This window comes from Aotus nancymaae, unplaced genomic scaffold (genome assembly GCF_030222135.1).
Source record: "Aotus nancymaae isolate 86718 unplaced genomic scaffold, 86718_ANA_hifiasm-v0.15.2.pri h1tg000083l, whole genome shotgun sequence".
Lineage (NCBI taxonomy): Eukaryota > Metazoa > Chordata > Mammalia > Primates > Aotidae > Aotus > Aotus nancymaae.
In genome coordinates this window covers 5,018,856-5,044,664 of record NW_026988498.1, presented here as the reverse complement: position 1 = coordinate 5,044,664, position 25,809 = coordinate 5,018,856, and the positions used below count along the sequence as shown (strand labels likewise).

Genomic DNA, 25,809 nt, shown 5'->3' with positions numbered 1-25,809 from the left:
CCCATTAAAAAGTGGGTGAAGGATATGAACAGACACTTTTTAAAAGAAGACATTTGTGCAGCCAACAAACATATGAAAAAATGCTCATTATCACTGGTCATTAGAGAAATGCAAATCAAAACCACATTGAGATGCTGTTTCACGCCAGTTAGAATGCCAGTCATTAAAAAAATCTGGAAACAACAGATACGGGAGAGGATGTGGAGAAGTAGGAATGCTTCTACACTGTTGGTGGGAGTGTAAATTAATTCAACCATTGTGGAAGACAGTGTCGTGACTCCTCAAGGATCTAGAAATAGAAATACCATTTGACCCAGCAATCCCATTACTGGGTATATACCCAAAGGACTATAAATCATTCTATTATAAAGACATGCACACGTATGTTCATTGCGGCACTGTTTACAATAGCAAAGACTTGAAACCAACCCAAATGCCCATCAATGATAGACTGGATAAAGAAAATTTGGCACATATACACCATGGAATACTATGCAGCCATAAAAAAGGATGCATTCATGTCCTTTGCAGGGACATGGATGAAGCTGAAACCATCATTCTCAGCAAACTGACACAAGAACACACAAGAACAGAATACCAAACACCACATGTTCTCATTCATAAGTGATCACCATAATTATCCACTTTACCATCCGTGTTGAAGCACCCTTCAATATTAAATGATATACAAGCGGAATTTTAAAGAATCAAAGTTTTTAGATACATTTAATGACTTGCAATCTAGCTGTTTCACTTCTATGATCAGGAGGAAGAAAACATATCTCAGGAACAATTTCAAAGCAAACTCTAAAAACACACTGTGAAGACATATGCAGATGATAAATCTACTGAAATTCAGAAAGATTCAAATCAGACCTCATCACTGGCCCCAACTGATAGAAAATAAAAATTAAAAAAAAAACTCTGCCAGCCTCGGTAATATAGTGAGGCTCTAGCTCTACAAAAAAAAAAATTAAAAAGATAATAAGCAGAGTGTAGTGATGGCACCTGTGGTCCTAGCTACATGGGAGACTGAGGTGGGAGGATTAGTTGAGCTCTGGAGGCTGAGATGAGCTGTTATTGCATCACTGCACTCCAACTGGGTGACAGAGCAAGACTCTGTCTCAAAAAATAAAAAATAAAGAAACGCTAAGGTCAATAGGTCTATAATGCTTCCGGCAATGAGTTCTCTCACTTGCAAAATTGGTTTGTGAACTTGGCAGGAGTCCAGTCCAGGTTGTTTGCCTTCATCTTTTCTCTTGTTTTAGTGGGGGTCACTGCCAAAAAGTGAGCAATGAAAAGAATTAACGTCAAAAGAGTTGCAACTTCAAAGCAAGGAAGCTACTCTTCAGAGAATAATTTTCTGGCAAATTGAAGAAAAATATGCCTAAAGATACACAGGATTTTAGTGTGTTTTTATTCCCTGCGAAAGAAGCTATTGAGAGCAAAACAAAATGAAACAGAGCCTTTGCCTCTTGAGGTGAAAGAAGACAGTTCCTGGAAAGAAGAGGCAGTGTAATTCCCAATAACACCATGGTCACCATTTAATGAAGAACACAAACCCTGTTGATTACAGACACCAGGGGTAAACTGTGTTCACATTCAGCTTTGTTAGTGCCTTTGCCAGGAGTACATTCATATAATGACATTACCAGATAATGCAATTAAACAAAAAACTAATGGTGGAAAAAAACAACAGCTGGACAAGGTGAATGAGACTTGTCCACATGTAAATGATTCTGGGAAGTAACATTAACAGCTTCATATGTTTAATAGCAGTCATTTTAATATTTTTAGTCTGTGATAAATATCACACCTGTAATCCCAGAATTTTGGGAGGCCCAAGTGGGCTGATCACTTGAACCCTGGAGTTCAAGACCAGCGTGGGCAATGTGGGGAAACCTGGTCTCTACAAAAAATACAGAAAAAATATTTGGGGGTTGCTGGTATGTGCCTGTAGTCTTGGCTACTCAGGAGACTGAGGTGGGAGGATCGCTTGAGCCCAAAAGACCAAGGTTGCAGTGATCCAAGATTGCACCATTGCACTCCAGCCTGGGTGACAGAACGAGACCCTGTCTCAAAAATAAATAAATAAAGTATATTTATTAACCATACACTTTATTTTATTTTAAAAATAAATTTTATTTAAATCAATTTTGTAAGGACACCCATAATCTGAAAAAGCAAACTACTATACAAACATAGCCTTAATTGAAATGTTTAAAAATATACATTCTTTGAATAACAACATCAGTATTGGTAAGTGGCAAATATTAAAGAAATAGAAGTTAACCAATAAGCTTATAGTTACCAAAAAAAGGGAAAGACATGAGTGATGTCTAGAAATGAAAGCAAAAGCTGTTGAAGATGTAAATGTCTTTAATGTATAATCTTAATTTTTATGCGTAAGCTATACATAAAAGCTCATACAGAATTAAACGTGTAACAGAATGTTTTATATGTGTGTGTGCATATGTATGCATATATGCATCCGTGCTACACATATGTATTTCCAGCCTGTTTTACCAGATTGTTTGCCTTCATCCAAGATGAGCAGCAAATTGTAAAATAAAGTTATAATCATGGAGATTAACGATAGGTTTTCACCCTGTTCTTACCTCCCCTGAATATTCTGGCATAGTTTTGGTTTCACTCTACTCTTTGACCTTTGGATTTCTGAACTTTGTTTTACCTTTTTTTGTTTGTTTTCTTGGAGAGGTTTTAACCTACTGGGGCCATTGTCATTTACAGGAAGCTACAGGAAGCCTGTGTGTCTGCCTCTGCGGGTGGGAGAAGGGGACAAGCTGACAAGTGAGAAGACAGAGGAGGAGGTAAGGGAATGGGTATTTTGGATGCTGCCTGCATGCTAAGCCCAGGGGCAGAATGGACTTAATTAAATATCTGTCTCTAAAATTCCACTCAAAACACTTAAAGCACAGACATTGTTTCTTTCTAGAGCTACCATTTGACCTGAACTTTCTACTGTATCTGGTAAAATAGAAAAAGCCTAAATGTAACTTCAGAATTCAAATAGTAAGGATATTTTTCTTTAATATTTTACTGCTCCTAAAAACCACACATTTTCCTACCAAAAGTAGCCTCTTGTTTGGAATGAAAACATTTTCTTTAAGCTTTGTGTGTGTGTATGTTTGCTTATTCCATTTTTTTTTTTCTCTAACAAATATTTTAAAAGTCAAAGAGGGAGATTTTCATTTTAGATGACCATTAACCCACTGTGAGAGAAGGCTTGCCAGTTCAAAGTCAGTTTGTCACAAGGGTTGAGGTTGGCATGAGTTGCAGATTCTCCAGGCCCCAACTCGCATCCGTGATCTACCTCACCTGTTTCCTCTCTTTGCCTTGTCACACCATAAAACAAGCCCTTGATAAAGTGGAGGTCAATAAAGACAACTGCTTAGTTGAATGTGTTAAGAGAAATTCCTGATTTCCATTCCAGACCACTCGTGGAGCTGTTGCTCTTCTCTTGCAGTACAGTTTCCCAACTTACACAAAAGTGGCTATCTTGCTATGGATTGCTGACTCTACAATATAGCATGAATTTTAAAGGGGAATATTCTGTGACACTGCTTTCAACAGTCAGTATTATTCGATGGTATCGTTTAGCCTTCCAGTGTAAAAAAACAGTAAGAACTTGTCTCTACCTGGAGTTAATAACTAAAAATTCAGTATACTTCTGTGATATATAAACATGTTAGTCTTCCTGAGAAAGATCAAACTAATTTAAGAACTTCCCACATATTAAGATCAGTTCACAGAAATTTACAGCTACTTCTTTCTGTGAGATAGGATCTCCTGCTTCAGTGTATGTGCTGAAAGCCAATTAAAACATTATATACCTTGAGGACATTAATATGAAGCAAAAGCAAATGACTGATGGGAAGGTCAAAGTAGACTTAGCAAAGCAAAAGCAATGTCCAATAAAGAATAACCTGTAGATCTTCTGCAACTCACCAACTTCCTAAAATTTGTTATATAAATGTGGATAATGATAGTTGGGCTCTTTTCCAATTCTTAAGTTTCTGGATAGTCAATTCCTTTATATGAACAAAATTCTTGGGAGACAAACTCTATTCTATATTCCCACTAGGACAATGACTCCGGGTATCTTGCTTCCAGAAGGAAGTCAGACTCAGAGCCTATTGTAATGGCCAGTATGGCAGTGCCAAGAGTGTTCTGTCACTAACTGGAATAGAATGAATTCAGATTCTAGGTAAGAGTTTTCAGTAGCCACAGAATGCACTCGCATTCTTAAACAAATTAAATGTGTCGGCGTTCAGTCTTCCTTGAAATAACTGAAAATTTATATAGTCCATAATTATTGTATTTATTCTTTTATGAAGTCCTTCACATCAGCACAGGAACCTTTGGAAAATAACCACATAGACTTAAGCAATCAGTGCTTTGTTAATGCAGCTGAGAACAGTGGGTGGGCCATTTTTTTTTTCAGGTGAGAAAAAGCAGGCTGAGAAGTGAACACCTCCAGTCGCTTCTGTTTGTTTGAGGATCTTATCCCCAGGGCTGTATTCCCTTGGCTGGGCATACCTGTTGATCACGCTGCTTAACTGTAATTATCCCAGACAGCTTTTTGGCTCACATTGTTGTTTCATAGGCTTCATAAATCATACAAATTATTACCGCAATAGAAAACTATAATTACTCACAAACCCTGACATGCCAAAATGTGTATTAATTAGATAAGGTAATAAATACTTTACTGCACATAGCTATAATCATTACTTCAAAAGTGACATCTATACATATGCCATCTTGATATTCTGCAGCAAATGATTCAATATAATGTTCAGTTCATAACAGAATTGTTATCTGATTTGATTAATTAGTTAATGCTTTTCCAAGGTGTTTTAAGTATGAAAAATGATGTAGAATTGTTAAGTTTCAAGCTTAATATTATAATCACATGAGATGCAAACTATAATTTGCAGATAAATTTCTTATGGGGTAATTATAAAAGTATATATTTCTTAGTTCTAAATTTGGGTTAACACAGGAAGTTTTAAGAATAATAATCATGTTGAAAATTTTAAATAATTTATTCTTTATTTCAAAAAATAATGAAATTTCATATTTGGTAGAAATAAGCATAATGTTCCTGGATGTATACTTCCTATGCACTGATTAAGCCTTAAATTTAAATGTAGAAAGAAATTCCAAGTGTAGACTTGAAAGAACATACTAAATTAGTGTGCTCTCATATAAATATTCAGTACATAATACATGTTCTTACATCTTTAGAAAGATGTGTAACTTCAAAATTATAAGATAATATAGAGTAGAGGACTGCAAATACATTCAGGACCGTATTATGTACCCATATGTTCAACCAAACCTATTGCTTTTCAAATCAGTCTTTTTCAATATATGCAGAACTAGATCTTATTTTTGATGCTATAAATGTTGTATATAGCAACATCTCTATTTGTATTTCAGCTGAGACACCTGGCACAATGCATTCAAATGAAAGTTTTTGTCCTAAAGAATAAGTAAAAAAAAAAAAAATTAAATTTTATAGAGATGAGAGGTAAGTCAACTAAACTACTACTGTATTAAATAGGTTCCAGAAAATATTAACACTGGTACATTTTATTTAAGTAGATGGATTCTTAAGGAACCTTTAATATGAAGAAGTAAAATATAAGCTCTTCATATTTTCCTGTTTAGATGACTATCTCCTTGAATCATTTAAAACTGAATTCAAAGACAGTTGACTCACATGTCCTCATTTTACCAATATTAGGAAATGATTAGGGAGTGTCATATGAAAAGGAAATCATGTTGAAAATAACACGTTAGCTATTCCACTGTGAAGTCCTTTCAAAAATATAAAAAAAAAGATTCTCTCATGGAGACAGTGGAAGTAGAATAACTGCAACACTTTTTCTGCAACTAATCTATTTTTCAATGTCTAACATTGTGCCTAGCATATATCAGGCATCCATTTAGTATGGGTTGAATAAATACAAGTGATTAAATAAAATTTATCCTGGAGGTGAGGAGTTAATTAAATGACACTGTGCTTTATCAAGTAATAATATCTTTATGACAGATGACTTTGGTGAAATGAGAATAATTCAAAGATGGTGCTAATTCAGCATGAAAAATAGTACCATAAAATATCATGGCAAGAGTGAGGAAAGAACTATCTAAAGAAGATTTTACTTTAAAGAAGATTTTACTTTAAACACTCAAAATCTAGCTGATGCAGTGGGGATTCATTTGTCCAAAATGCTTTAGTACATCACAGAAAATTCAGAACCATAGTAATAAAATATTCAAAACTGTGTAAATGTTATATCTCAATATATTAGCATATTCCATATATAGAATTATCTATAAATATAGAAAGAAAATTTGCAAATCTATAGTTTATTAGGCATTTTGTAAAAGGGTGAGGATATAGGTATTTTAGGACATGAGCCGATTCTAAGGTAGCATTTTTTTCTACTTAGAGTATCTTGTGGTCATTATCATGCTGGCTGTTGTAGAATGGTGCAATCTAAAAGAAATGCATTAATAAAAAAACAACTATTGATAATTCCAGCTTCTGTGTCTGTACGTAAGTCAGATTAGGTTATTTATAGCAATCTTCCTCCTGAAAACTAAAAAGGATACTAAATACTTTTTTAAAATTTCAATTTAATTTTAATTAAATAAAATTTGTCACATGTCAAAGTTAGGACATTGCAAATCACATCTGGAAATCTCAACACAGAACTGATTTTACACTTTTTAGTACTCCTATTTACTTTGCTGGGAAAAAATAATTGATTCAACCTGCCAATCAACCACTTGCTCCATAGATAGCCATAAAACGCCTTTTCTGCAAAGTACTATGGGACACAAAATATTGGAGAGTACCTACTTGTCTTCTCACAGTGATCTCTCATTTTTCAGCATTTAAGCCCAATTGTTCCAGGGTATGACAAGACTTCAAATAACATGTAAATTAAGTAAATGTTCCTAGTTTCATGGGATCAATCTACTTACTGTTAGGAATTGTCTGGATTTTCGGGTCCCAATTTCACAACAGCCATAGCTTATGTCCATTTGGTTAGGCATTTTTAGGGACTGATGAAGAATCGAGATATAATAAAATCCACATAATTTAAGCAACCCAAGAAATAGTGACATATTTATTGTGAAAAAGTAGTTTAGGTACTGGCCAGAATTTGGGTTTACAATGAAATAAAGACCTTTATTATAAGCTCAATATGGAACTCAAGAAAGTAGAACTTCAAGTAAGTGGTATTTCAAAATCTAAAAGATCAAAGATTTTATATTAATATGAATATAAATTTCATCATTAAATAAATTGTTGAGCATCTAATCTGCATCAGACACAATGCTAGACAGCCCACTAATTATTAGAGAAGACAAGAAGTATTTTTCCAAAACATAATTTCCTATTCAAGAGTTTTATGTAATAGACATTTGTCATTCAGCCTCATAATTATTGAGACAATTTTATATTTAAACTAAACAATTATAAATCATATACCTATTTTTGTTTATCAGTATATCCTCTGTACTTACATAATATTTGATGCACAGATAATAATATTTGATGAATGAATGTATTAAATAATAAATGAATAAAAAGAAAGCCTCCTTCAGATAATGGCACTCACCTATAAACCTTTAGAAACCCTTATATTCTATTGGAGGATTTATAAAAAAAGAACACTGTAATTGCTTAAATTCCATCTGATGATGGCCCATCTTGTGGTTCTTTATTTTTTTATATTAACTCTAAATGATTATCTATTTCATAATGCCATACCCAGTAATTACTGAAATGATTTATGATTTCTGATTAAGCTTATCTATTTGGAGGGGTTAAAAGAAAAACAGCAGGAGATTATGAAAGTAAAAAAGAAGAAAGACATAAGTTGTCATTCAGTTTTATGTGAGCTGAAAGGTTTATAGTGAGAAACTGTTGGATGCAATTTCAGTAAGCAAGGATTTTGTGGAGAGATTAGATCAGTTACAAATTGCTAAATCTGATGGCTTAGATAAAAGTTTTACCAGAGGCTTTAAAAGAAGTAGAACATGTTTTGGGGAGAAGAAATTGCCTTCTGGAGAATGCACATAGTATATATATATATTATTATTGTTATACTTTAAGTTCTGGGATACATGTGCAGAACGTACTGGTTTGTTACATAGGTATACATGTGTCATGGTTGTTTGCTGCACCCATCACCTGGTCATCTACATTAGGTATTTCTCCAAATGCTATCCCTCCCCTACTCCCTAACCCCCTAACAGGCCACAGTGTGTGATTTTCCCCTCCCTGTGTTCATATGTTCTCATCGTTCAACTCTTACTTATGTGAGAACATACAGTGTTTGGTTTTCTGTTCCTGTGTTAGTTTGCCAAGAATGATGGTTTCCAGCTTCATCCATGTCCCTGCAAAGGACATGAATTCACCCTTTTTTTATGGCTGCATGTATTTCATGGTGTATATGTACCACATTTTCTTTATCTAGTCAATCATTGATGGACATTTGAGTTGCCACAGTATATATTTTTAACAGCAAATTAAATGTAGAGAGATTGTGTAACTAGATCCACAATTAGAATAAAGCAATTGCATTTTCAGCTAGGACAGGCAGATCATCTTTATATGTGTGTATGCATAAATATATAGATAGATATAGGTAAATATGCTGTGTGTTCCTCTTTTTAAGTATCTCCCTGCTGTGCTAGATCAGTAATATACAAAAGATCTAGCATATGAAAGACCTAATATTTTTTATCAATTTTGTTTTTCTTCATCTTTTCTGTTCTTGGCTTGTAAATAATCTTCAGGCGATCTCTCACTTCATCCATTAAACCATGTGGGGATGACAGGAAGGAGCACATTTTTTAAAATCTCTCTGAAAACTTCAAGCATTCCACTGCATCGAGTTCAGTTTGGAAATTTTTCAAAATGTTAAACACAGTCACACTTTGAAAAGACACCCTCTCCTTGACTCCTTATTGATATGTGTGTGTGTGTATGTCTGTATATCTGCACGTGTATGTGTGTTGTCTGATGATTGGAGAAGCAGGAAAAAGATTGCAAGAAAAGCCCAAAACCCATTTCTTCCTGAAGAGCAGACAAATAAGATGGTGTTAAAATTGGTTGATTTATCCTCAACTCCTAAGAATGCCCAAATCTTCCTAAAATTGTGCACAACTTCACATCGCACTCTTGAGCTTAGGCTTTGGCAGTTAAAATACATTTATTATCATGAAAAATAACATTAATCTTTACTTTTAGAAAGCTTTTAAAAAACTATATTGTTATAAGAAATGCTTTGAGACTTTTAACCCAGCAAACTAAAAAGATCAAAGGATCTTCTTGTAATTAAAGATGACTAATTCAGACTTTCAGAGAATTTCAACTGTGATTAAAATTCAAGAAAATATATTTAATATATAGTATTCAATGTCTAAGGAGACTTGAGATCATTTTCTGGCTGAGGCCCTTGGGCCAGTTCCTAAAGCTCTATTGTGCCACGTTCGGTTTTATGATATGTACATGGCCTAGAATGTATCTTACACACACCCAAAATCAACATCAACCACATCTGTGCACATGGTCAAATTCAAAGTACTACTGGGAAATGTAGATGTTCCTAAAGGAAAAGAATGTGAATTTTGTCTTTAGAAAAACGCTAAAGGCATTTCACTGTATCTTCCAAGTCTTCTGAGTCAAAAACAAACAAGGTTAAGTGACATGCCCACATCACTGAGCACAATATCAGGATTTAATTGCAGTGACAGTACTGATGGTAACAATATTAAAACCAACTATATTTTCTCCCCAGGTGTTTTTTCTTTTCCTTCTTATTCTTCAGTTTCGTTTTGTTTTGTTTGAGATGGAGTCCAGCTCTGTCACCCAGGCTGTAGTGCAATTGCACAATCTCAGCTCACTGCAACCTCCACCTCCTAGGTTTAAGCAATTCTCTTGCCTCAGCCTCCCGAGTAGCTAGGATTATAGGCGATCGCAACAACACCCAGCTAATTTTTTTTGTATTTTTAGTTGAGATGGGGTTTCTCCACCTTGGCCAGGCTGGTCTTGAACTCCTGACCTCAGGTGATCCGCCTGCCTCAGCCTCCCAAATTTGCTGGGATTACAGGCGTGAGCCATCGCGGCCAGCCATTCTTCAGTTGTTAAAGTCATTAAAAGGTAGAACTAGCATGCAGCAAAACAAAACTTCAAGTTCAGATGGTCTGTTTCATTTTTGAATGAGTTATCTAATTCTTAGGCATGATTTTTCTCATGTGAAAATCTCTTCTTTGGCTAAGGTATGATGTCACTACCTCAGTTTGAGTTTTGCACAGAATTAAATTAGAAATGGAAGGAACTAATTTATTGAAGTCATCAGCTTGTTCTGTGACCATTGGTATTAGCTATGACAAAATAGCAAATATGTAGAATTGGTTCATAATGTACGTAATACTGATAAATTACTCAGCGTAAGAGTAACAGATTCACAACATGCCTGTTTTACAGGAGTGGCTGAATATCCCAGAGATGTCCAATGAACTCTTTTGTGGAAAGGGATGTAGCAGTCACCCAAATAGGAATGAGAGTGGTTTTAATGCTTCAGTTTCCAGTTTCTTTCAACATATAATGCATTCCCACTCCTGGTGAACCGGGACTATTGGCCACAACAAATAAGCATGAGAAGCCAGAGCTCAGATTGCCAAGGAAAAGTTGGGACAAATAAAGTTCATTGAGATAGAGTGTGTCTATAGTTACAGCAACAAGGCCTGGACTTGGGAGAGAGTCATGGAACCCAGGTGAACACAAGCAAACCAGAATCAAACCAGGCCCTTCAGTTACATCATACCAATAAGCTGCCAGAGCGTATAATAATTTCTGGCTTAGCCATGAAGCGTCTTATATGCTTCCTGCTGAGACAAGAACCAACTGCAAGAATTGTCCTGCAATTGAGTACAGGCAATCCTCATTGCAGAGGTGTTAAGAGGATTAATTTAGTTTGAGTAAATGATGTGGGTTTGTATCTAGATGAGAGAATGACAATGTGTCACTCCTCTTGTGTGTTTGACAAAGGATGATCAGAAACAAGCTGATCTCACAAGTTAAGTCTGTGGAGCTAAAGATCTGTCTTTCAATGTACTTTGTAGTATGGCTACTTCTCCCATTAAATTCAAAGGGTGTTCCCGAACAGTTCCACACTAGTCTGTCCCCATGCTCTATGTATCTTCCCAAAAGAGAAATCAGCTAAGAGAATCCCCACTTGCAGACCACATTTCTGCTCCCTGAATTGGCAGTGAGCCTTCCTTAGTACTGGGAGGCTGAGACTTAGTCCCAGTGGGGAGTCACTTTGCCGGTTACACTGCCTCAGTCTCTAACCATTTCCAGTTTAGTTAGTTGCAAATAGAAAAAGTTGAACTTCTGCAAAATCAGCAGGAGAGAGTCCCACCTAAGGGTGAGGCAAATTGAAATTAAGATTGTGAAATAGATGCCTTGGGCATCAATCAGAAATGTTTTTAAAGAGAAAGTGTGAATAAGGAAGACTTGAGGCTAGAGGATGCTTCATTTGTGTCAAACTCCTTTGGCAAGAGCTGTGATGTGTTCCAAGAATCAGGTCATGGGAGTTGGCAGTGGTGTCTAATATAGAATAAATTTTGGGAGATATAGGCCCTCAAAAACAGGAAAAAATTTTATAGACATTATAGGAACTAATAATTTGATCTGGGCTTCATAAATTACCTTTCATCAAAGAGTTCAAATATCCATCATAATAATGATTTTTTTTACTCATAATATTCTTGGGAAGTAAAGGAAGATCCCATATTATTATAATAACAATATTGTCATACAGTAAATATTATAATATCATAATACCTCTATTATATAATATTACGTATTATATAAACTCAAATCGAGGAGCCTTATACAAAAATAATTGACCAATCTCCAAAAATGCCAAAGCCCAGAATCACAAAGAATGCGAAACTGTTCAGGACTACATGAGACTAATGTTTCATGAAGCTAAATGCAATGTGTGATTCTGGACTGGATCCTATTAAAAATATTATTGGCCATGCATGGTGACTCACGCCTGTAATCTTAGCACCCAGGAGGCCAAGATGGGCAGATTGCTTAAGCCCAGGAATTCCAGACCAGCCTGGGAAACATTCTCTCCAAAAACTGCAAAAATTAGCCAGGTGTGCTGGCGTGTGCCTGCAGTTCCTGTTACTTGGAAGGTTGAGGTGGGAGGATGGCTTAAGCCGAGGAGTTTGAGGCTGCAGTGAGCCACAGTCGTGCCACGGCACTCCAGCCTGGGTGACAGAGTGAGACTCTGTCTCAAAAAAAATAAGAATAAAAATTATATATATATATATATATATATATATATATATATATATAAAATTAGGACAATTAAATAATTTAAATGTAGACTGATACAGACTGTGAATTAGACAATGTGTTATATTTAACAGTGGTAATGTTACATTTCCTAATTCATGTAGTGGTTATATTGGAGAGTGCTCTTATTTTTAATAGTATACACTGAAATATTTAGGGATAAAAGGTCATCAGCACATCTTCATCTGAACTCTTAAAGGATTCCAAGAAATAAAAAATCAATAGAGAGAGGATGCTAAGGCAATGAAGCAACTGTACATAATTGATCAATCTATTTATTTATTTGTTGAATATCTCAAGTCTAGAATATCTTCATAAGAAAGACTTGAGACATTCAACAAATTATTACCAATTCCCCAATTATGTGTCAAAAACTGCACTACAACTGGGGAAATATTGGTGAGAAAAACACATAGAGTTACTCTTAGGGGTTGACCATATTTACCTGTTTTCCAAAGGGTTTCCTTAATATGAACTTCTCCTTTTAAACTAAAATATAAAGTGGGATGGAGACCACAGCCCTTTTTCTTGAGGTCAATACCCTTATTTTTCACATTCTAAAAGTTAAACCAAGTAGCTGAATCGATGGAGCCAGTCTTTACTTTACGGCCTGTTCACCTCCTAGCCCAGGCTCTCTGTCAAGCAATTCATGTTTTATATTTTCTCCCCTCACTAAGAGGGATTAGTTTGATTGTTAAGGTTTGTAAGTGCTATTTGGCCATAGTTCCTATCACGTCCTTGATCTTGAAGCTATGTTGCACTCAAGTGGAGGAAAGGACCGTATCAATTTATATGCCTCTTCTTCCATGAGCTCAACCCTCTACATAAACAGAAGTAATTTAGAGCAGTGGGGATTCAAGGATAATTCAAAAATTGTTTTAAATCATTTAATAGCACAAAAAAGACTCCACATAGACATTATTATCTGTAAAGTTCACACTGTGGACTCATCATAAGTGATCTTTATTCAAAGCCCCAATTTTGAAACTGTTTCATGGGGTCAATGATCATTTGTTATAAGATGACAAGACATAAAATTTTAATTATTTGGTCACAAGTAAGTAAACACATAAACCTGGTATTATTATTTTAAAATTATCTATTCATTGTAGGGTAATCATTTAAACTAGTTTATGGACATGTACAACTATAAACATATATATGTCATGGTTTACCAAATGTCAGTGAGGAAGAAAAGTGAATTTAATGTAATGAGAAGTCATGACTTTTTAACTTTTTCATACAATACACTCAAAAACAATGCTTGTAAATGTAGACAATTTACATAGAGTATCACTTTGGCCACACTTGTAACATTTATGCTGCCTCTGTCAGAAGAGTTATAATAATTAGTGCCCCAAATAAGATGCATAATAATTACCATTATTATTCAACAAATATTTATTGTCTTGAAAGTGTCATGAACTTTCTAAATTCAGGAGATATAGCAAAATATACATGGTAAGCTATTCTCATGGTACTTAGAACTCGGTGAAATAATAGCTATCTGCTTTATTTTATTATTTAATAACAAATCTAAGATAGTTACTATCAGGAAAGTACTATTCTAAATCTCAATCAAGTTTAAAATTGTAATCTTCATAAAAATTTTAGGAGGTATGAGATACAGCTATTTTATTTTACAGATGTGTAAATTGAGTACAAAGATGTTAAGTAACTTATGCAAGGTTATATAGCTAAAAGGTGGCAGAATCAGAATTTAAAACAAGCCATTCAAGTCCAAATTTTATTATCTAATCACTGCATAATGTAACCTCTTATGATTATCATCTTCTTCTTTTTCATTATCATCAAAATCACTGGCATTTATTAAATGCCAGGTCCCGGATACTGTGTTTACCACTTCACATACCTTATCTCTTTAGTTCTTACAAGAAATTTATGATGCAAGTTTACAAAAGTGGAAACTGCATCACAGAAAGCTCCATAATGGGTCCAGGAACACACAATTGTCAATGGTGGGACTGGGATTGAAACCTTGATCTGTTTTCTCCATGATCTTAAGCAAAATACCATAAACACTGGTAAAGGAGAACACCTATAGTATGAATAAAGCATGTGACAGCTTGCCTTGCACATACTAGGTACTCAATAAACAGTTGTTTCATGAATGGATGAAAACAATGTCTCAGAATACCAATGCTTTGTCTTTGTGGATTCCAACTCACACATTAGCCTTCCTCTTCTTTTGTTGACTTTTGAAGACATTCACTCTATATGCCAGATTATATAGCACTCTTTAGTGTAATTTCTCATTCTTTAATTGTTTAACATTAGTTATGCAACTAGTATGATTTCAACTTACTTAAGAGTCGTGGTTGTCTTACACATATTTTTATTTCATGAATGTAACGGCATTAGAATTTATGCAGAATTTATTTTAAATTAGACAAATGCTTGTGGACTGATGGAACTGTAGATTCTGGATCGTAATAGAGTCTTAATTTTTTGAATTCTTGAATCCCTCCTAAAAAGTGAAAGCACAGTCATTGTCCTGCTAATGTGAAATCGTCAACTGGCCTCAGGAAGAAACACTGAGTTACCAACAGCATTTTATTCATTTGACTCATCACTGAGTCAGGTAATCAATCTTAGTTGATACCTGTTTCAGATTCTCATCACAGATAGCTTCTCTGTCTCTTTCTCTCTCTCTCATTCTCTCTTTCTCCTTTTCTCTCTCCCTCATCCTTTTAAGTTTTGCTTTTTGTTCTATCTTTTAATGGACTGGAAAATACCTCCGGTGGTGATAATAACAGACAGGTTGTATAAAGGCAAATGTGTTTAATCTTAGTTTCAGAAAGAGCTTGGTCCAGATATGAATTTCAAATAAGGAATGTAGTATTCCAGGGGACAAATCAGAGAAAACGGAGTAAAACTAAGAGACAAATATAACAGCTTTACAACAATTTAAAGTTATATTCACTATGTAGTGAGTATAAGAGGAGGAGGAAAACAATATTCTACAAAGGCACCATATTTATCAAGGAAGTAAATAGTGCAGCTAGAGAAAGTATTCGTCCCTTTCTTGTCTAATCCTCATCTCTCAGGCTCTCAGCTAATCCATGAGATCCATCATTTGGCTTCTGTTTCCAAAACATTACACAGATATCAAAACATTTCAGAATGCTAAGCAGCATAGGAGTGGCTCTAGGGAGTTAAAAGAAAGCTGAGAAACAACATTGCTGATAATTGGGCTGTCAAGTTCTCTAGTTCCACAGGTAAGAGATGTTAGAAGTAGAAAGAACTAAATTTTTCCTTTGTAGAAATATTATTTAGAAAAAACGGGAAGATATAACCACCTAGCTTAGACTGGACAGAAAATGTGTATCAGTGTTAAGAAATCAAATTGTTTGACTCTGCAATGCTGTTGGTATTTTGGACTAGATTGCAATGCAAGAAATGCTTAATTTAAGAATTGTAATAGTTAAATCATATTTTATAATTATGTCTAATCTTTACAATAACAATATGAAGTAGGTACTGTATCTATTTTACAGATAAGAAATCTCAGGCACAGACAGGTAAAGTGATTTTCCCAAAGCACCAACTAGTAAGTGGGAGAATTGAAACCAGAATCCTGAGCGCAATGCATAAGCCTCCTAAAACACATGCAGGCCAACCACATGCATAATAATCATGCATCATATTCCATAATTATTGCTGACGGGAGGGCTCAGGGGCTTTTGTCATTAATTCTTATCAGTTTACGGCAGTTTTCGTCTAAGTTAGATTGTAACCAGTTTAATTTCATTTACTTTAATAAAAAAGAGAAGATATTAGAGTTTCACTTAAGTTAAGCCTTCTCTCTTTGCCTCCAGCTGCCTTGTAATTCAGCATGCAAAAGTTACTGAGAAATTCTAGACCATCATCCTACCTTCAAGGGTAGCACAGAGCTGGCAATGCAGTGAATGATGAAAGCAACTAGGGACATTTTCTAGAGAGATCAGGGCCTTTGGCAGGTTTTATTTTAGAGGTGAAACAGCAAAGGTGCATAAGAAACTTGAATAATATCCAGATTTCAAAACCTCACTGAGTTCTTGAAGAATAAATACCTCTTAGGCATATGGTCAGACATTAATATAACTATTTTTGGATTCTGTATTATTTCCTAGAAATAAGAACTCAATATACCACGCATATTTATTCAGCTGTACAATAAACACTACATCTACTTTTTGGGAGATGCTAAACCTACAATTATACACAGATCTAAGGTCCTACCTGGAGAGCTCCATGGTTTTGTCAAGGATGGAGGTGAGGAATTACTTTGGGGAAGGAAGATACAGGAAAATAAACAGTAACAGTACAATTAAATTAAGGGTATAAGAGAGCAATTCTGAGATATTAGGAGATTAGAAGAGGAAGCTCTTAATTATACCAAGAGCCAGCAATGGCAGAGCAACGTTGGAGGAAACTTCATAGAGGTATAAATCCTGTCAAAACAAATAAAAAATGGGTAGGAGGAATTCACCAAATGAATAAAAGTTGGAAGCTGGGAGATGGCTTTTAGTTGCTCAAGAAAGGAGTTGAAAATTCAGTTCACATTGTATTGTATGTGTTAAGTTAGTATCTGCAGAATGCTTATTTATTTATTTAGACAGAGTCTTGTTCTGTCACCGGGCTGGAGTGCAGTGGCGTGATCTCGGCTCACTGCAACCTTTGCCTCCCGGGTTCAAGTGATTCTCCTGCCTCAGCCTCCCGAGTAGCTGGGACTAAAGGCACATGCCACCACGCCCAGCTAATTTTTGTATTTTTAGTAGAGACAGGGTTTCACTGTGTTGGCCAGGATGGTCTCGATCTCTTGACCTTGTGATCCACCCGCCTTGGCCTCCCACAGTGCTGGGATTATACGTGTGGGCCATCGAGCCCGGCCAGAATGCTTATTTTTTATAGTATTTGTTGAATACTACTAATAATATTAGTTGGATAAATATTTATTGACAATTTATTGTTTCTGCCTGGAATGTGCCACTTTTCATTATGTCAGCCTTTGCAGTTGGCCTTCTCAAAATAAACAGAACTGACTACCTTCAGAAAAAAGAATATTGTAAATACTTTTTGATAAGTGTAGTCCACATCCATTGAAACCCTCATCATGATAAAAGTAGGTTATATGACTCATACATTATTGGTTAATGATTAGGTAATAAATCTTATCTATAATATACAACACCATAAAGATCTTACGAAGTCAAATCTATACAGCCTGTCTCATAAATTGCTGTATCTCACCACATGTATGACAGATTGACCAAAGACATCAACTGCCACTGGAAAACACAAAATTTTAACTCTCAGAAGATACCCAGCATAAATGAAGTCAACGATAGAAAAATAATATATGGTCACAAATTTACTTAATTGGCAAATAATAATTATCATTTTTTCAACCCCTGCCCTCTTGAACCTTCTATTCTATATTAGAATTGAACCTTCTATTCTATAAACTGGGGAATCTTCTAAGGAGGATACTCTAATTCTTCCCCATTTCACAGAATTTTAAAAAAGACTAGAAAATTAAACTTAAAAATACAAGTGCCAAACTATTTCTCTAACGCCAACAAAATGACTCTATGCTAATCGTGGGACTAAAGAAAACAGTTCAAGTCATATTTTATGCAGATTCAGATTTTTCTTTCAATTTCTCTACAACGAAAAATTTTGAAGACACAGTTACGCAGTCAATAGAGGTCCCTTTCATTATGTTAGGAAAAAAGTTGATAAATCTACAAAAATAGTAGCATAAAAAATTTGGCCCATTCTAATAAAGAATTCTCTACTTCCCAAAAATGAATGGATTCAATCTTGCCATATTTGATGAATCATCTGTTTATCCAATAATTATTTATTGAACATCCCTTATCTATGAATTTCTGCTCAATGACCTGTGAGGAAAAGATGCTTATATTATAAGGCAGAATTAGAAGGAAAGGTAAATAGTTTAGACAAGATAAATTGCTATCACAAGGCAGCATTTAACTAACTACCATGTAATAAAGAAAATAATAATTAAGAGTTACACAGAAGAGGAACTGCCTGAGAGTTGGACAGTCGGAAAATGTGTCTTAGAAGTAGTGTGAGTAGAGTTACCTATTAAAACATTAAGAGATACGGGTAGGAACAAATCTCAGGAAGACAAATCAGGTGGATAAAGGGAGAGTAGAGTAAAATATTCTAGGGGAATTTGGAGATAAATAGGAAAAACCCAGAATAAAGTAGAGGATTAATGTAGGAGGGTCATGAAAAATTAGGTAGAAAAGCAGGTAGATTTAGACTACAAAGTGCTTAGTGATAAACTAAAGAATTTTGTCTTTATCTTTTAGAAATTAGATGACTATAAAATATGTGGGGGAAAGGAATATGACAGAATGACCCTCACTTCTCAGAAGATTAAAGTAGTAACTAGTTGTGGAGAGCCTACTACAGTGGAAAGACTCAAAAGGAATAAAGACCAGGTAGGATATAGTCTAGAATTTAACCCAGAAATAAGATTTTTAACTTAGAGCAGCAGTGGTCATGGCAAATAAACTATAGTCAACCAAATGATGTCTATCTAATTAAGTGAAATGAGGCACCATACATTCATTTCAGCAGTTACATTCATACTGACTCTGCCAATACATAGTGGCACTATGTATTGTGGTTACATAATCATGAAGGTGTTCACAGTGATCAGAGTAGCAATCAAATCATGCAACCAGTTACACTTCTCCTTTCTAGTTAGCTGCCTTGATGTTGGTTTGCTTTTTTTTTTTTTTCTACTTCAGTGTGTCCTAAAAGCACCCTCAGTGTAATCAATTAATTATGCTCTAAGGAGTATGACTCAGAGGTATTATCTATACAAGGAACAGGGAAATGACAGATTGAGACTATTATCTGATTCAAAGAATCCACTACCTTAAGTGACATAGCCTAAATAAACTGGACGATACCTGTAAATCGGCTTGAAAGATCAAGATAATGTTCTCTGTACTCTACATTGCTTTGTTATATTCTTTATAGGTTATTCCAGTTCTTTTTCTTCTTCTTCCCAAGTTTATGTTTTTCTCCTGCCTGGCACTGATTCTTCTATTTAAGAGTAGATACAGTAAAAAGATAAAAATGGGTCAGCATTGAAATGTCTACATAAATCCAGGGAAGGGTGATGTGGAGGAGTTTCACATGTGAACGCGACGTACATTGTCCAGGACAAGGGTCTCCAGACAGGGAGAGTTTGCTGAAGTTAGCGACATCTTAGAGTCAAAAACATGATGCAGATGATGGTAACATTAACAATGTCTGGAATAACTTTCTACATAGATGGGATTGGAGAAGTCCCACATAGTTCCAGAGGCTGGGAAAACCCCTCAGATAAATGCCGCATCTGCCTACTGATGCCTGAAATTATAGAGGAAGAGTTTCATTTGTTAGGTGAGCACATTTGATTCCTGTTAAAATGCAGTTCTCCTGGGTATGGCAAAGTCAGGTTTTGACAAGGAGAGGGATGTAGCCACTGGACCCTGATGGAAAACTGTGCAGCACTACGACTTTAATCGATAGAGGTCTGGGAGGGGTGAGAAGGGAAATAGAATGGATAAGAAGAATACAAAATGCAATAGGAAGCATGTGAAAAGATCTTACTTTCTCTTTTGATTCTGAGAATGGATATTGCTGGCTGAGACTATCCTTTCCTTAGCAATATGTATCCTTTGTTTAAGGTGCAGCAGAATTCAATGCATATATATCTCTGCCAATGTGTAACTTGGGTGGAAATAGACACTCCTCTAACATCACAGGATGATTAACTATGATATACCTTTGCCAGTCTGGGGTGTGGTGTATGGAAATTACCATAACCCACCCCACCTTTTTTGCTGACTTACAGTATTTCTCTTTTAAACATAGCTGTGCAAATCTAGTAATTAACTTGGAAAATATCATCATAAATTTTTCAGTCGGGCTCATTATATACATATTATATTATATTATATTCACCAGGTTTCTTTTACCACTTTCTGGAATAGACTAAACTAAACCATTTTTAGTTTAGTCAAAATGAAGCAGATCATTAATATGATATTCACTTAACTACTAAAAATTGCTCTTACTTAACCTATACAGATTGTTAATGCAAAAGAAGTCACAAATAGATACTTCCCAAAAGAAGACATACAAGCAGCCAACAAATATTAAAAAACAAAAGCTCAACATCACTAATTGTCAGAGAAATGCAAATCAAAACCACAATGAGACACCATGTCACACCAGTCAGAATGACTATTGCTAAAAAGTCAAAAAATAACAGATACTGGTGAGGCTGCGAAGAAAAGGGAACACTTATACACTGTTGGTAGAAATGTAAATTAGCTCAGCCCACTGTTAAAAGCTATTCGGAGATTTCTCAAATAACTAAAATTAGAACTACCATTTGACCTAGCCATCCCATTACTGGATTTTTACCCAAAGAAATATAAATCATTCTACCAAAAAGGTACATTCATGCATATGTTCATTGCCACAATATTCACAATAGCAAAAACATGGAATCAACCTAGGTGACTATCAGTGGTGGACTGAGTAAAGAAAATGTGATGTGGTACATACACGCCGTGGAATATGACACAACCCTATAAAAGAGTGAAATCATGTTTTTCAGTAACGTGGATGCAGCCAGAGGCTATTATCCTAAGCAAATTAATGCAGGAACAGAAAACCAAATACTACATATTCTCACTTATAAGTGAGAGCTAAACATTAGGTACACATGGATGTAGAGATGGGAACAATGGACACTGAGGACTAACAGAGGGGGAGAGAGGGAAAAGAAAAGGGCTGTAAACTACGCATTGGATACTACGCTCCACCTTGGTGATAGGATCAATCGTACCCCAAACCTCAGCATCACACAATATACCCAGGTAACAAAACCTGTACATGTTCCCCTGAATCTAAAGTACAAATAGAACTTTTTTTTAGGTCATGAACAAATTCTCTGGTGACTTTTGGGTTTGTGGGAAAATGCTTAATTTTGAAAGAGGATTAATTTGCTTAGATTAAAATCAATGGGAAAAAAGCATCTACAAGACACCGAATGGCCCTTGGCCTGATTTTTGGACAATTATAGTAATTTTTCAATTGTAGTTTTACATTTTGCTACTTCCCAAAAGGCTCTGACAAAATAAGAAAACGTGTGTAACGACTGACTCCAAGAAAATGCTCTTTTAAGTGAGAAAATTATTTCCATAATGGTTTGTTCACTTTGAATTATCATAGAGTTGCATAAATGTACTAATATTAATGTGCTTTTGTTATCTATCTATATATAATTCAGGAAAATCATGAGAATTGAGAAAACAGCAAAAATATTTATGTTTTATTCCATATTTCTGCTAAATTCTCACTTGATTGTCTCAAATTTTTAAAAAATGACTGTGTTTCTAGTTTTAAATTTTAAGTTCTGGGTTGCATGTGCAGAACATGTAGGTTTGTTACATAGGTAAACATGTGTCATGGTGGTTTGCTGCACCTATCAACCCATCACGTTGGTATGAAGCTCAGCATGCATTAGCTGTTTGTCCTGATTCTCTCCTTCCCTCCGATTCTCACCCCGACAGGCCCCAGTGTGTTTTGTTCCCCTCCTTGTATTCATGTGTTCTCAAAAAAAAAACCCTGATTTTTATGAAAGTGGTTTTATCTCTTTTTAAATAGAAACACCTGACCCATTCAGATAGCAGTTGTTATACTGTCATGTCAATTTCCACAACTTAACTTGATATCATATCTCAAAGCACTGCACTCTAAAGATTTAGAGAACTTCCTGTTTACTCCCCTTACTTCAAATGGTGAAAATTCCACCAAAGAGTTTGAATAATGCATTCAAAGACTTCACCAAAACAAGTATTTGATGTGATTTCCTAATTCTCTGCACCATGAATATTTTGCTGTAGAATTCCCATCCACCGCCCCCGCAACCTTTAAAAATAATCAATATGCTTAAGATCTTAGGTTTTGGTGAGTTTCATTGTTTATAGCTATGGATTTAAATTTTTATAAACCACAGACAAAAACTAGTCAAAATTCCTAAGTGGAGCAATCCAGAACGAAGAATGGAGTTTCTGATTTTATTAATTGCTTTGGAAATTGAGGCCCAAAGAGATCAACTGTCCAAAGTTCACACAACTAGTCAATGGTAAAGTTGCAACTAGTGCCATAAACTTTTATTAGCCATCTTTGCAGCGTAGCCTCTTTAGATGCAAAATGTACAGAGAGAAATGTGTTGAGAGTTCTGGTGGCAAGAAGTCTTAGCTGGAGTTCATAGGTAAGGAGTTCTTCTGAAGAAGTGTTTAGCCATACCAGAATGTCCTCTGATATTGATGAATTTATGTTGTTAAGATTTCAAATGTCTGAGATGTACATAGAGTGGTTGAACGTGAACAAAGAGTAAATCCAAAAATAAAAGTGAGGAGGTAAATAAGAAGTAGTGAAAACACTTAACATACCTTAAGCATAAAATAAATTAGACTTTCATGCAAATGCCCCAAATTTCAGAAAACCAAATACTGCATGTTCTCACTTATAAGTGGGAACTAAATGATGGACACATCGAAGATAACAACACACACTGGGGCCTATGGGAGGGTGGAGGGTGGGAGGAGGAAGAGGATCAAAAAAATAAATAAGTAGTGGATACCTTTGTAACAAGCGTGCACATGTCCCCTTAAACTTAAAATGAAAGTTTCAAAAAATATGCATTCCTAGGCAACTCATTGTCTTGCAATATTCACAAGATGTAAAACCAACACTTTTGTGACTGCAGTTGTATTATAAGGGCGCATAACTCTTTCTCCTTTAAGTATATGATGATCTTTTCTGCAAATCAAAACCCCAGAGATTCCCTCATGGATGAATAATCAGGTCACAATCATTTTTATACCCTCTCCCTTATTCCTAGCACCAAGCAGAATGCCTACTCACCGTAAGTTCTTAAAAAATATAATTGTTGGCCAGGTGCGGTGGCTCACACATGTAATCCCAGCACTTTGGGAGGCCAAGGCAGGTGGATCATGAGGTCAGGAGTTTGAGACCAGCCTGGCCAACATGGTGAAACCCTGTCTCTACTAAAAATAGAAAACTTAGCTGGGTATGGTGGCTACTCTAGCTACTCCAGAGACTGAGTCAGGAGAATCGTTTGAACCCGGGAGGCAGAGGTTGCAGTGAGTTGAGATCATGCCATTGTACTCCAGCCTGGGCGACAGGGCAAGACTCCATCCCCCCGCCAAAAAAAATTATAATTATTAAATAAATGAAGAAATGCTACATGAATAAGATGAACAAGAGTAAGTCAGCCCAAACCATTACTTGAAAAGAAATGAAAATTTCTGAGCAGTTGTTTACAAATAATGACTGAGAAAGAAGACAATGACAAAAAGAGAAAGAATATTGATGTGTGTAGAATGGCACCCCAGTGTTCAACACAATTAGTAAAATTTCTCAAATTCAGCCAAGAGAAATATAAACTCAAAGAAGTCACCCACATCAGTCATTTCTCCACAGAGATACATCAAGGGTCTACTACGTGAAGAACAGATATCAAATGGCGTCATTCACAGAATCTCAGTAAAGAGGCAGTACGATAAAATGCTGACAAAGCGATTAGAGAAACGGTAAGCTTAAAAATCAGAAAAATCGAGATTAAAATCTTACCTTTTCTATTCACTACCCACATAACCTTACATGACTTATTTAAATCTTCTAAGGATCAGGTGCAGTTGTGACATTTAAAAAGCAAGGATAGTGCTTAAGTGCAAGATGGTCCTGAGAGTTAAACGAAATGATGCACACGTGGCACTGAGAAAACGTCTCATGTAGAATGAATGTCTAAACACTGCTCCGCTTCCTTCATTTTCCTCATCTGGAGTTATGCAGACGATGATAAACAGCACATGGTTATTCTGCGTCACAAATACAAGAGTGGAAGGTTCTATCAGCTGGGCTTGGATGCACTGCTTGTGCCTCCGTCTCAGCTCTTGTTAGCCCATAGATGATAGTAGGTTCACTTCAATGACAGTGAATATTTCCAGGAAAGCATAAACCCTTTGTGAGGTGTAATCTTGCTGGCCCCAAAGAAGGTGACACAATAAGCAGTCAGAAGTGCTGAGGGGCAGTGGGTCCTCAGCAGATTCCTGGAACCTGCTGTTCACTTTACTTCCATCCAACTGCTAATAGAAAAGCAAGAGGCATGGCAGAGATCAATTCTTGTTGCTCTTTTTCTTAGGCACAAACTGCACTGCATTGCACAGCCTCTCCCATAGCTCTTGTGGCTAGACAAATGAGTTCTGACCCGTTTCCAACTAGTAGAATATGAGCAGATGTGCTTCTGGCCCCAAAAAGACTTTCCTAAGTCTCCATGATTTTTCTCCTTCAGCCCACTAATGCGTGGGACTTTTAGGTCATAGAGTTGAAGGAACCTGAGTCCTGAGTTATTGATGAAAAGACAGCGGCCCAGGAACCTAGGCATGAGCCAGAAATAAGAGCTGGTTGTGACTCAATGCAAATAAAGGAGGGAACTCTATTTCCTCTAGGAGAGAAATATTTTCACCACACAGATGTGAGTGTGACTAAAAAGCTATTTTAGCAGATAACGGCTGCCTACAATGAAGAATTTGAGAAGGAAGATGAAGAAAGACTGACTTAGTTTTGGCTCTCATCAACGTTCATGTAAACAGGATAGGCAACAGGCAACACAAAAACAGAATGATTTGTAGATGCCAAAAGCACTTCCAGCTGCCAAATATCTCTTCAACTCCCACCCAGTGGACTTTTTGACTTCCTGTGTTGAGCTTACAGGAGAAGAAGGAAGTGTCTCAAGGAACAGACTCTTGCATTTCATTTCCTGCACTTGGTAGGCACAAAACATATACCTGTTGAATAAAAAGTTGTATATAATGACTCTATCCTAAAGCTGCCTCAATGTTTATCCTCTGAAACATAAACAAAAAAATTTTTTATTCACAGATACAGAGTTGCTGATACTGTGACACTCTAGGACTAAAGCAGTGTGTGGTTAGTGCCTGGGTGTACCCTGCAGGTAGAGCAGAGTTCAACAGACAGCTGTAATGGAGTCTCTCCCTATTTAAGGGACATTTATCAGGGACAAAGAGGGCAGATCTCAGAAGAAAAGACCCTTGAGAAATGTACTGCCAGTGGAAACAGTTACTAAGAGTCAAGGTGAATTCCTGCTATAAAACTTAGTCTCTAGGCCTGGCATGGTGGGTCAAGCCAGCACTTTGGGAGGCTGAGGTGGGCAGATAACCTAAGGTCAGGAGTTTGAGACCAGCTTGGCCAAAATGGTGAAACCCCTCTATACTAAAAATACAAAAATC

General features: G+C 35.9%; 1 long non-coding RNA gene across 1 annotated transcript in view; it reads left to right on the top strand.

Moving 5' to 3' along the window:
- Nucleotides 1–25,809, top strand: part of LOC135271573 (uncharacterized) — a 173,085-nt gene that overhangs the window by 10,010 nt on the left and 137,266 nt on the right. The window contains exon 2 of the long non-coding RNA XR_010339695.1: nt 2,752–2,831. This is a non-coding gene — a long non-coding RNA (uncharacterized LOC135271573). The remainder of the gene's footprint in view (nt 1–2,751; nt 2,832–25,809) is intronic.